Raw genomic sequence first — 13163 nt, forward strand, 5'->3', positions numbered from 1 at the left:
AAGAGCTATTTTTTTTTTTTATCAGATTACTCTGTAATAGGTCAATACAACAACTATTACACAAAGCTGCCGCCGGATAAATCAATAAAATTAGGACAGACAGGGACCAGCTTAAGCTACTTGGTGCAATTTACTTTGATTTAATAGGGTTTCTCGGAGGAAGTCTGCATGAGAAGCGGCACTCTTCACCATTCCGCTCTCTGAAAATAAATTAAAGTTGTAAAGAAAAACACATAATTGCTCCAAAAAGTAAGAGAAAAAAAAAATCAAAATGTTTTTTTCGCACAATGACATTGCTCCAAAATGAAAGGGAAAGATAAAAAAAATATCATTGTTTCTTGTTGAGCGCAGAGCAAGGCTGTTTTATGGTCTCTAGATAGTTGAGTGCCTTAAAGGAGTTGTCATTTTCTTTAAAAAAATATGATAGCATAAAAAGTGAAAGCTATCAATATTCACCTCCTCCGATCCTGCGCTGCTCTGGTTCCCATGCTTTCTGCAAGTCTGCTTCGGGGTCCCGTCTGCACACACACAAAATGTAGTGGTGGGGGATCAGCAGAGGTAAGTATTGCCTTTTTTGCACGCCAAGAGACTTTTTCTTTGTTAAGCCAATGATTTCCAAGGTTATTAAAAAAAAAAGATTGTTTCAAAAACAGCACCACCCCTGACCACTGATTGTTTGTGATAATGCAGCTCAGCTCCAATCACTTCAATAGGAATGATTTGTAAAATCAGACACCAGCCATAGTCCAGGGTGCCTCTGTTTCTAAAAAAAAAAAAGTAGCCAGTTTTTCTAATTCTGGACAACCTCTTTAATTTTTAATTCCGTTTTTTAGTTAAAACCTATAAACACCTTTGCACAAATGTTTTCTTATTTTCTATTTGTTTCCTAAATGCAAAGATACGAACATTTCCAAACAGTCTTCATTACAAATATTCTACCATTTTGCTGCTGCAGAGTGTCCGCAAATCTTTTATCTAGCTTAATGATCTGTAAAAAGGTTACAAATCTGTCATAACTCTTGCTCTTCGGTTGCACGGAGTTCTGCAATGGATAGGCGAGAAAGTATATTGGAGGGCAGAGAAAACGGGCTAAAGACATGGAGGGAAGCACATGGAGAGCAAGTTACGATGCAGGAGTTGTGCGGATACATGAAAGCAGTGTCGGACTGGAGCACCTTGGGCCCACCAGAGAGAATCATTCTTGGGGCCCACTATGTAGCTACATAGAAATAAATACAAGACCTTCAATTGTGTAGTAAAACACGCTAATATCAGGGCATAATATAAGGTAGTACATGTCTTAATTATGTAGCAGCGGTTCGGGTAGCCCCCTGATAGAATATAAAGTAGCACCCTTCATAGAATATAATGTAGCCCCCTGATAGATTATAATGCAGCCCCCCATAAAATATAATGTAGCCCCCTCATAGGGTATAATGCTTTCCCCCACAGAATATCAAGTAGCCCCTTCAGAGTATAATGCAACCTCCTCATAAGGTACAGTATAATGCAACCCCCCATAAAATATCATGTAGCCCCCTCATAAGGTATAATTCAGCCCCCCATATAATATAATGTAGCCCCCTGAGAGTATAATGCAGCCCCCTCATAGGGTATGATGCAGCCCCCCTCATAGGGTATAATGCAGCCCCCCTCATAGGGTATAATGTATCCCCCTCATAGGGTATAATGCAGCCTCCTCATAGGGTCTAATATATGCCCCTCATAGGGTATAATGTAGCCCCCTCATAGGGTATAATGCAGCCCCTCTCATAGGGTATAATGCAGCCCCCTCATAGGGCAAAAAGCAGCCCCTAGTAGGGTATAATGCAGCCCCCCTCATAGGGTAAAAGGCAGCCCCCTCATAGGGTATAATGCAGCCCCTTCATAGGGTATAATGCAGCCCCCTCATAGGGTAAAATGCAGCCCCCTCATAGGGTAAAAGGCAGCCCCCTCATAGGGTATAATGCAGCCCCTTCATAGGGTATAATGCAGCCCCCTCATAGGGTAAAATGCAACCCCCTCATAGGGTATAATGCAGCCCCCTCATATGGTATAATGCAGCCCTCTCATGGGGTATAATGCAGCCCCCCTCATAGGGTATAATGCAGTCCCCCTTATAGGGTATAATGCAGTCCCCCCTCATAGGGTATAATGCAGCCCCCCTCATAGGGTATAATGTAGTCCCCTCATAGGGTATAATGCAGCCCCCCTCATAGGGTATAATGCAGCCCCCCTCATAGGGTATAATGTAGCCCCCTCAAATGGTATAATGTATCCCCCTCATAGGGTATAATGCAGCCTCCTCATAGGGTCTAATATATGCCCCTCATAGAGTATAATGTAGCCCCCTCATAGGGTATAATGCAGCCCCTCTCATAGGGTATAATGCAGCCCCCTCATAGGGCAAAAAGCAGCCCCTAGTAGGGTATAATGCAGCCCCCCTCATAGGGTAAAAGGCAGGCCCCTCATAGGGTATAATGCAACCCCTTCATAGGGTATAATGCAGTCCCCCCTCATATAGTATAATGTAGCCCCCTCATAGGGTATATTGCAGCCCCCTCATAGGGTATAATGTAGCCCCCTCATAGGGTATAATGCAGCCCCCCTCATAGGGTATAATGCAGCCCCCTCATAGGGACTTTGGGTTTAGCTCTGGCCATGCAAGGATCATGGACTTCGGGTCAGGACTGGCCGCACAAGGGTCAGGGACTTCAGGTCAGGACAGGCCACCCAAGGATCATGGACTGCGCGTCAGGACTGGCCACACAAGGATCAGGGACTTTAGGTCAGGACTGGCCACACAAGGAGCAGGGACTTCACATCAGGTCTGGTCACACAAGGATCAGAGACTTCAGGTCAGGTCTGGCCACACAAGGATCAGAGACTTCAGGTCAGGTCTGGCCACACAAGGATCAGAGACTTCAGGTCAGGTCTGGCCACACAAGGATCAGAGACTTCAGGTCAGGTCTGGCCACACAAGGATCATAGACTTCGGGTCAGGTCTGGCCACACAAGGATCAGGGACTTTAAGTCAGGACTGGCCACAGAAGGAGCAGGGAATCTCACAACTCATTAGCAAACTACACACTACTTAATAATTAATGGGGTGGCTTTGCACCTCCCTATTGGGGAGGGTGCCTTATATACAAGATGCCTCTCAGCAATGCCTTCAAGCCATTGGCTGGAGGCATTTTAATATGTGCGTGCACTGCCTCTTTAAGATCAGGGTAGCACAGACTAGGAACGTCACCAGGAAGACGGAGCACATCGGGGACCACACCACGCTGTGTGAGTATGGTGTTATCCCTGCGTGGCATCTTCAGGGGAGTTTCGGACGACCCCATACTTATCAGATGCCAATCCTTATCTTCCCCAACATAATCTTTGACGAAGATCTGAAGGACGCAATACTTATCACATGCCAATACTTCTCTTCACTGACATCCTATTTGGGAGAGATCTGAAGAACCCCGTACATATCAGATTCCAATCCTTCTCTTCCCCAACATCATCTTCAGGGAAGATCTGGAGGACCCCATACTTATCAGACGGTTGGGGAAAGCAAAGCCTTTGGCCAAGTTTACCCTAAAATGTATGGGGGGGGTCTTTCCATACAACTAATATCTCGTGATGGTAAATCCCCGTCTTGGTCTTTTCATTGTTTCTATTTTGTTTGTAGATAGGTGATTTTGGAATTTGAACGGCTAAATAAAATCTTTTTTTCGAGCCATCCTTCGGCCAATCAGGGGTTAAATTTGTACTTGATAATTAAATACTGCAGATACCTGGAATACAGCCTGCAATGTTTGGTCCCTGTGCAGTGTGGAAGATCACTGCTTGATGAATCCTGGTGATTGTCTCTTTTTCGGTACATTCTTCACAATTCCCAATCGCTCGACTGTCTGGTAAAACGTATTAACTAAATAAACAGCTGAATGATTCAATATAATCATTAGAGCAGGAGCGTTGGATGCTGTGCCGGTAACCTATTCAATGCCGACGACATCATTAGGAAACTTCTGTAACTCGTCTCCTGTGACTTTTGGACTAACTTTGTTTAATATTAACTATGTACTGGAGTAAATGGGTCAGCTCATAGGGCAGGAGTCTTACAGCAGCCTGGGAGAAAAAAAAATGGCGAAGAAGGTAGTTATAATTTATCAATGCTTTCTACAACAAAATTCCTAAATATATTGGTCGGTTCTGTTTATTCACTAATGAGTCCCCCCATTATTTGCCTTCACCAGCTTCCAATAGGAGCCAAAGTCCAAAGCAACCCTCACTCAAAGCCCCGCAGATCTAGAAGTCAAGAAATCAAGTGGCAGCCAAGACAAGAGTTTCTGGAGCTATTGATGGTGGTGCCCCAGAGTCTGAAGTTCTGTGAAGGAACCGTGCTCATACCCACCTTAGATTTCTATGTAGGGTAGGACTAACCCACCACATGATGGGTCAAGATGGACATAATAATGGCTTACGTCATCCGGCAGAAGATGACAAGCCCTTTTTAGAATCCATCACTAGCCCCCCCAGGTCTCTTGTTTTCTGGATTAAAAGTGTGTGCCCACCATAAAAACTGGAATCATATTGTCGATGTTTCCCGCGGGTGCCATGCAATGAAACCTACAAAGAATATAATGCATAATACGATTAAACTAGATGTGCTCATGTTAGATGCAGGGTAGTCCTTGAAATCATTTGTGCGAGGCCACATCTGGAATATGGGATCCAGTTTTGGGCTCCGCATTTTAAAAAGGATATTCGGAAGTTTGAGTCATTTCAGAGGTGGGAAACTAGAGTATTACAAGGGATGGAGGCCTCTTCTATGATGAAAGGTTGGAAAAGTTGGGTTTGTTTAGCCTAGAAAAGTGAAGTCTCAGAGGAGATCTCATTTATACGTATAAATATATGTGTGGTCAATACAAAGGACTGGCACATAACTTATTCCTTCCAAAGATCGTACAAAGGACCGCAGGTCACTCATTACGGGTGGAGGAAAGGCGATTCCGGCAGATAAATAGGAAAGGGTTCTTAGAGCAGTCAGACTGTGGAATGCCGACCATAAGAGGTAGTAATGGCCGACACTAGAACAGTATTTAAGAAAGTGCTAAATGCTTTTCTCAAAACAAATGTCATTGTGGGTTATAAATCAAATGATAGAAAATGAACAAGTGGTGGAGAAAGTTTGAACTTGATGTCACGACTGTCAGTGGTCATCACAGGCTCAAAAATGCTGCCTCGTACAGACTTGGCACAAGCGACTCCGTCTGGCAGATTCCAGAGGAACCCTGACTTCCACCTTCTAACCCTGCACAGGGATCTGGTCTTACAACAAGGTGTAGTGGATTGCTTCCACGGAAGAACTGCGATCCTGAGGAACGAGCCAGAGGCAGGAAGGGTCTTCAAGCAGGGTGAAAGCCAAGAGATCACGTCAGGAACTCAGTAGTCAAGATGAGTATGTCTTCAGCTACTGCACTCTGCATAGGCAGTGACCGAAATGATAAAGATCTCAGACTTATGATGTGCACTTTGTCAGCATGGTTGTTGTTGTGAAATTATGGCTATCAGCATAAGCTGGTTCTTGTAGTTCCCCAACTTCTTGGCATTGACGGGCTGGTGGCACATTTTTCATGTTAACAGATCATTTATTTTCTTGATAATTCAAGTTTTAAGTCATAACTTAAAGGGGTTTTTCGTCCTTAGGCTACAAGTCTGACTGCAGACTTGTGAATCCTCACATCGTGAACACTGCGCGCTGTGAAGATTCTCTGGTGTCGGTGGCGGTATGTGATTCACATACGTGCAGTCACATGCCAACTAGAAGTGTCCAGTGAGGCCGGACAAGTCTAGTTGGAATGTGGCCAGAAATAAGCAAGTTACATGACTTCCCACTCCCGGCATTGGCACCAGAGTGTGCTGTGCACACGATGTCAGGGATCACGAGTCTGCAGTCGCATAGACTGACTGTAAACGTGTATCTTCATGCTGGACAACCTAAAGCTGCCGGGTTCCAATACAAAATCTAAGACAGGGCCCTTGACTTACCATCTGCCATTTATAATGAGGTCTGTTTACGGGCAGAAGGACCCAATGGCCATAAGGGTTTGTGTGCGACTTCTACCCTATAGCTACAAAATTATATAAATTCTTTCCATAGCAAAGAGGGAAAATAAATGGATAAAATTTTCAACATGTGACCTCTCAGCCCTGATTGGGATGGAAAGAATAAGTCTCATCAACACGATCAATAATATCTAATGAAAGAGCTGGAGGATAAGTGAACGTGATAGTGAGATTCTACGCAGTAACCTGACGGACGACGCGCGCCTAATAAACCAGAGAGAAGCAATTATGTCACGGCGGTCCTGCTATACACTGCCCTATCCCGTATACGAGCAGGAGGACCGCCGGCATTGTCAGTATAATCTCACTGGAGGACAGAAGATAGACTATATATATATATATACACTGTATTTGCACAGTGTATAAATAGGATCACATACAAAGTGAATGTAAGAGAAGCTTGACACAAGTGTGGCCCACGCTGGGTACGGTGGCAGCGTATATTTGGCGGAGAACTGTTATTTATAGCCATTAAGTCTCAGGCTGAGAGATTAGCATGGGTGAGGATCTTGCAGGCGGTGCACTCAGATGTTACATCTCTTTAATGCGGCTTCATGCTGTTCCTGATTTATTGTTAACGAATTTATCCACATAGGATCTTTTATCACTGTTGCCACAAACTGTGTGATTGAGAAGATATACGTCTCCCTGTAAATGCACTGTGCAATTCCAGCGTAATTTTAGCTAAGTGATAGCGGCCAGACAGTGAGAGCGAATTATAAAACGTGGACTTGGTTTTATTGGGACCGTGTAAACCACAGAGGGCGAGAATCCGAGGGTATTTTATCAGGGAAGGACTATAAGTTCTTCTTAAATGATGGATTTAGGAAGAAATCCTACAAAGAGTCACAAATGAAAGTTGGTATAACATTGGTGCCATATTAATACTTATGCCAAGTACAAAGGAGGCTCAATAAACTTACTTGGCCTCTTCGGAAAAAAATATCAGCAAAGGGCCATCCAAAAAAAAATGAGTCGTGCACATTACAGAAATTATCATCACATCAGTCTTGGTTCCTCACAATATCATTTTGCTATCCCATTCATCAAAGCCATTATAACCTACCTGTACAGACATGTCCACCCTTACCTTCTCTTACTCCAAGTTCTCACTAATTTCAATACATTAGTGCTAACAAAACCATAGACAGGGTGCAATTCACATCTCAACCACTGGGTGGCCACCGGTATACCCATATAGCATAAACATCTCCTGATAGAGTATCGCAAGATCATATTTTTTTTAACGCTGTCATTACAGTTCACTCATCTCAGGATATATTGAGCCAAGGGAAATGGTTTAGGATGGACACATCTGTATGTTTTTAGAGTGTATGTGGAAACTCAAAAGAGAATTTACAAACCCCAAGCAGATGTTGACCTCATTTAAATCCAGAACCCAAGCACTCCAAGGCAAAGTGTTGTCAACTTTGCAAGCATTAAAGTAAATCTGTCATCAGGTTTTTGCCACCTAATATGAGAGCAGCATGATGTAGGGGCAAATACCCTTATTCCCGTGATGTGTCACTTATTGGGCTGCTTGCTGTAATATTCATAAAATCCCTTTGATCGGCAGACAAGAAGGAACAATGCTAGGAGGAACTTTAGAGGCTCATGGAAAAAAGTTTGGGAAGGTGCTAGAAAGCACTGCACTTGCAACAAAACCCAACTCCATAGGAGTCACAATTCAGATGAAAAGAAATGTGAATTAATGGCCAATTCATTAGGACCGGTGATGGTGGAGTCAGATGCTCCTAATTCATGAAAAAGGGCCCACTTATTCATGAATCTCAAGATTCTGACGAGTAGCATATGCCAGGAACTAGCATGAGATTTCTGGCGTATGAAACACCACAGCTCATCATCAATTAGACGAGCTGAGGCACCATGTGCCCACCACCTCCTCTCATACTCCAGCTCTGACCATTTCATCAAAACTGGGAGTAACTTGCATGAAAATGCCAGAAGTTACAACATTTTGGAGGAACTCCACGCAAAAAGTTGCAAGAAATTTCACTCAAAAAGTAGCTTAATTCTGTCATGAAAGTTTTGATGGATCGGACCAGTTTCTACAACGACTCGAGGACTTCATTAGGACTTCAGGTAGCATATTGGTCTTTCTGGTGAGTCCCAGGCATCACCTTGGTTTCCTAGGTGCATATTCACACCTAGGCAGTATATGAAACCAGTATGCAGTACACATCCAAACCAAGACCCATTACAGCTCCAATGGTCGATCTTAAATCATCAGTCAACACTAGCCTAAAATGTTGTTTCCCTGGTGAGGTCCAAGCATCATCTTGGCCTCTTTGGTGAAATATAGCCATCATTTTGGCTTCTCTGGTGAGGTCCAGCTATCATCTTGGTTTCTATGGTGAAATCAGGTATCATCTTGGTTTCTCTGGTGAGGTCCAGACATTATCTTAGTTTCTTTGGTGAGGTGCAGGCATAATCTTGGCTCCTCTGGTGAGGTCCAGGCATCATCTTGCCTTATCTGATGAGGTTCAAGCATCATCTTGACTATTCTGGTCAGGTCAAGATGTCCTTTTGGCATTTCTGGGGAGGTCCAGCCATCACCTAGGTTTCACTGGTGAGGCCACGGCATCATCTTGACTTCTCTGGCAATTCACCAAGTTGGGAAAGTTAGGGAAGCTGTGGAGTAGACTAAAGTTCGGTATTAGAGCATATTCAGACATATCGGATATCTCCATAACATATATTTGTAATGACTGATTTTCTTTCTATTTCCACACAGCTGCAATATAGCAGTGTTTTAGCATCTGTAGCAATATGATGTAAAGTGTTAATGTATAATGTGAGTACTGCAGGGTAAGCATGAGGTTAGACCTGGGATACTATAGTACTATTCATATAATTAAGTGGCTTTAGCAACAGCATAGGACATAACATAAGCACAATAGGTTTAGTCCATAGGATATGTTGTAATTGATGGATAGAACTAGCCCAGTGGGTGAGAACTAGTGTAAGTGAAGAGTGGGCACTCTGATAGTGACTCAGATAGGGAAGTAATGTGAAGTTCAGGTTCAGTGGGCTGCTAGGGCCAGCATGTGATAATCATCATTTCAGCCAGTGGGAGGCTGTACTGATATCCCTTGTTGACATTTCTGTAACGTATGAAGCCTAAGGGTACCGTCACACTATACGATTTACCTACGATCACGACCAGCGATACGACCTGGCCGTGATCGTAGGTAAATCGTAGTGTGGTCGCTGGAGAGCTGTCACACAGACAGCTCTCCAGCGACCAACGATGCCGAGGTCCCCGGGTAACCAGGGTAAACATCGGGTTACTAAGCGCAGGACCGCGCTTAGTAACCCGATGTTTACCCTGGTTACCAGCGTAAAAAAAAACAAACAGCACATACTTACATTCCGGTGTCTGTCCCTTGCCGTCTGCTTCCCGCACTCACTGACTGCCGGCCGTAAAGTGAAAGCACAGCACAGCGGTGACGTCACCGCTGTGCTCTGCTTTCACTTTACGGCCGGCAGTCAGTGAGTGCGGGAAGCAGACGGCAAGGGACCTGACGGACACCGGAATGTAAGTATGTGCTGTTTTTTTTTTTTTTACATTTATGCTGGTAAACAGGGTAAACATCGGGTTACTAAGCGCGGTCCTGCGCTTAGTAACCCGATGTTTACCCTGGTTACAAGCGAACGCATCGCTAGATCGGTGTCACACACACCGATCTAGCGATGACAGCGGGAGATCCAGCGACGAAAGAATGTTCCAAACGATCTGCTACGACGTACGATTCTCAGCAGGATCCCTGATCGCTGCTGCGTGTCAGACACAGCGATATCGTAACGATATCGCTGGAACGTCACAAATCGTACCGTCGTAGCGATCGAAATGGCACTGTGTGACGGTACCCTAAGGCTCAGTCCAGGTACTAGCAAAAGTGCCTGGTTTTCAGACATTTCGAGGTCGGTGGATGTGGAATTGCGTGAAGGGTAGGTGGCTGTTCCCCGATGCACAGCTGAAATGGACAGGACATTCCTGAGGCTGATGGAGTCAGTGGGCTTAGGGATGGTCCAATATGAACGATTGGTAGAGCTGAAGATATGTTGTACTAAGAAAGTAAGAAACATGAAGTGATGTTCCCTATCTCACGTGTTACCACTTGATGAACTTGAAGTGACCAGTAAACGTTTGCTTGTTGCAATGAACTTGATGTCCCTTGAATTGTGTGCGGCGGCCCCTGAGGACCGAGGCCTGGAGACCTGCGGCCCACAAGCGAGTGTGATGCAACCCACACCTGACTGCACACTGGGACTGGGAAACTGTTTTCCTGTAAAGTGCCAGAGTGCAACCGGACAGCAGCTAAAGGTACCTTCACACTGAGCGACTTTAGAACGATAACGATAGCGATCCGTGATGTTGCAGCGTCCTGGATAGCGATATCGTTGTGTTTGACACGCAGCAGCGATCAGGATCCTGCTGTGAGATCGCTGGTCGGAGCTAGAAGGCCAGCACCTTATTTCGTCGCTGGATCACCCGCTGACATCGCTGAATCGGCGTGTGTGACGCCGATCCAGCGATGTCTTCACTTGTAACCAGGGTAAACATCGGGTTACTCTTAGTAACCCGATATTTACCCTGGTTACCATTGTAAATGTAAAAAAAAAAAAACACTACATACTTACATTCCGGTGTCTGTCGCGTCCCCTGGCGTCCTCTTCCCTGCACTGTGTCAGCGCCGGCCGACCGTAAAGCAGAGCACAGCGGTGACGTCACCGCTCTGCTTTACGGCCGGCGCTTACACAGTGCAGGGAAGCTGAAGGCGGGGGATGCGACAGACACCGGAATGTAAGTATGTAGTGTTTTTTTTTTTTTAACATTTACAATGGTAACCAGGGTAAACATCGGTTACTAAGCGCGGCCCTGCGCTTAGTAACCCGATGTTTACCCTGGTTACCAGGGGACTTCGGCATCGTTGGTCGCTGAAGAGCTGTCTGTGTGACAGCTCTCCAGCAACCACACAGCCACGCTGCAGCGATCGGCATCGTTGTCTAGATCGCTGCAGCGTCGCTTAATGTGACGGTACCTTTAGTCATGACTCTTGGCCACTTTACATTCACAGCACTGTATTTTCAGTCCTAGTGGTGTTAGTGTAAAAACTGACAGCCCTTAGATCAATATCATTCAATGGGGCTGTTCAGACGACCATTTGTCCCCAATGCACGAGTCTTCTCTGCATTTCGGATGACACCTGCCCATTCACGTCTAACACTTGAATCAGATCCTATGCACATCAAATACATAGCATCCGATTTTTATGGATACCTTGTAGCGATTTTATTATTTATTATTATACATTTTTATAGCGCCATTTATGCCATGGCACTTTACATGTGAATATGAGGCAAATATAGACAAATACATTAAACATGAGCAGATAACAGGCACATGGGTACATAAGGAGGGAGGACCCTGCCCGCGAGGGCTCACAGTCTGCAGGGGATGGGTGATGAAACACTAGGAGAGGGTAGGGCAGGTTGCGCGGCGGTTCAGTAACTTCAGGATCACTGCAGGCTGTAGGCTTGTCGGAAGAGGTGGGTCTTCAGGTTCTTTTTGAAGGTTTCTATGGTAGGCGAGAGTCTGATGTGTTGGGGTAGAGAGTTCCAGAGTATGGGGGAAGCACAGGAGAAGTCTTGGATGCGGTTGTGGGAAGAAGAGATGAGAGGGGAGTAGAGAAGGAGGTCTTGAGAGGATCGGAGGTTGTGTGTAGGTAGGTACCGGGAGACCATGTCACAGATGTATGGAGGAGAAAGGTTGTGGATGGCTTTGTATGTCATTGTGAAGGTTTTGAACTGGAGTCTCTGGGCGATAGGAAGCCAGTGAAGGGCTTGACATAGGGGAGAGGCTGGGGAATAGCGGGGGGACAGGTGGATTAGTCGGGCAGCAGAGTGTAGGATGGATTGGAGCGGTGCCAGAGTGCTAGAGGGGAGTCCAGAGAGTAGGAGGTTGCAGTAGTCGAGGCGGGAGATGATAAGGGCATGCACTAGCGTTTTTGCGGTGTCGCGGTCAAGGAAAGCACGGATCCGGGAAATATTTTTGAGTTTGAGACGGCAGGAGGAGGCAAGGGCTTGGATATGTGGCTTGAAAGAGAGGGCAGAGTCGAGGATCACCCCGAGGCACCGGGCGTGTGGGACTGGGGATAGTGAGCAGCCATTGACATTGATGGATAGGTCTGGTGGAGGGGTAGAGTGAGATGGGGGAAAGATGATGAATTCTGTTTTGTCCATGTTCAGTTGTAGAAAGCGAGCAGAAAAGAAGGATGAAATAGCAGACAGACAGTGCGGGATTTTGGTAAGCAAGGAGGAGAGGTCAGGTCTGGATAGGTAGATCTGCGTGTAGACAGCCTGATTACATGTGGAGATTCCCTAGCAACCAGGCAACCCCCACATGTAATCAAGCTGGCTAATAGCTGTAAATCATTCAGCTGCTGCGATGAAAACTAAATCTCTGAACACTAACAAATACTCGGAGGTCACCCGAGCGTGCTCAGGAAAACCCGAGCAACGAGTACACTCCCTCATCACTAATACCTTGCAATTATTAGCATTGTAAGTATTTATTTATGGCTGATGTATAAATAAGAATGCCATACAAATGATAATATAGATGAAAACAATTGTCCATCTTTTTCCAGATGAAAATCAGGCGATTGTTTATCTACGTATTGTGATCGACCAGTGTGGCGGGGGTTCACACCACGGATTGTGCCTCTGGACAAGATCGATTCACTCCCAATTTTGAGATTGCAAAAAAATTTCAACATTGCAAAAAAAAAATTGTAAAATAACAAATGCAACTTAGCGGTAAATGTGAAACATCAGGCTGAAATCTACCAGGATCAGTGCGGTAGTAATAAGTCTCATATGGAGCATTTTACATGCAGCTGGTATAGTAGAAAGTGTAGACGGCTCCTTCCTACTGATTGTCACACACGTTACACACCACAATCCTATCAGGGCCGAAGTACAAGCTGCAGGGACAACACTGACCAATCCTCACT

The sequence above is a fragment of the Ranitomeya imitator genome, chromosome 6 (assembly GCF_032444005.1).
Source record: "Ranitomeya imitator isolate aRanImi1 chromosome 6, aRanImi1.pri, whole genome shotgun sequence".
Lineage (NCBI taxonomy): Eukaryota > Metazoa > Chordata > Amphibia > Anura > Dendrobatidae > Ranitomeya > Ranitomeya imitator.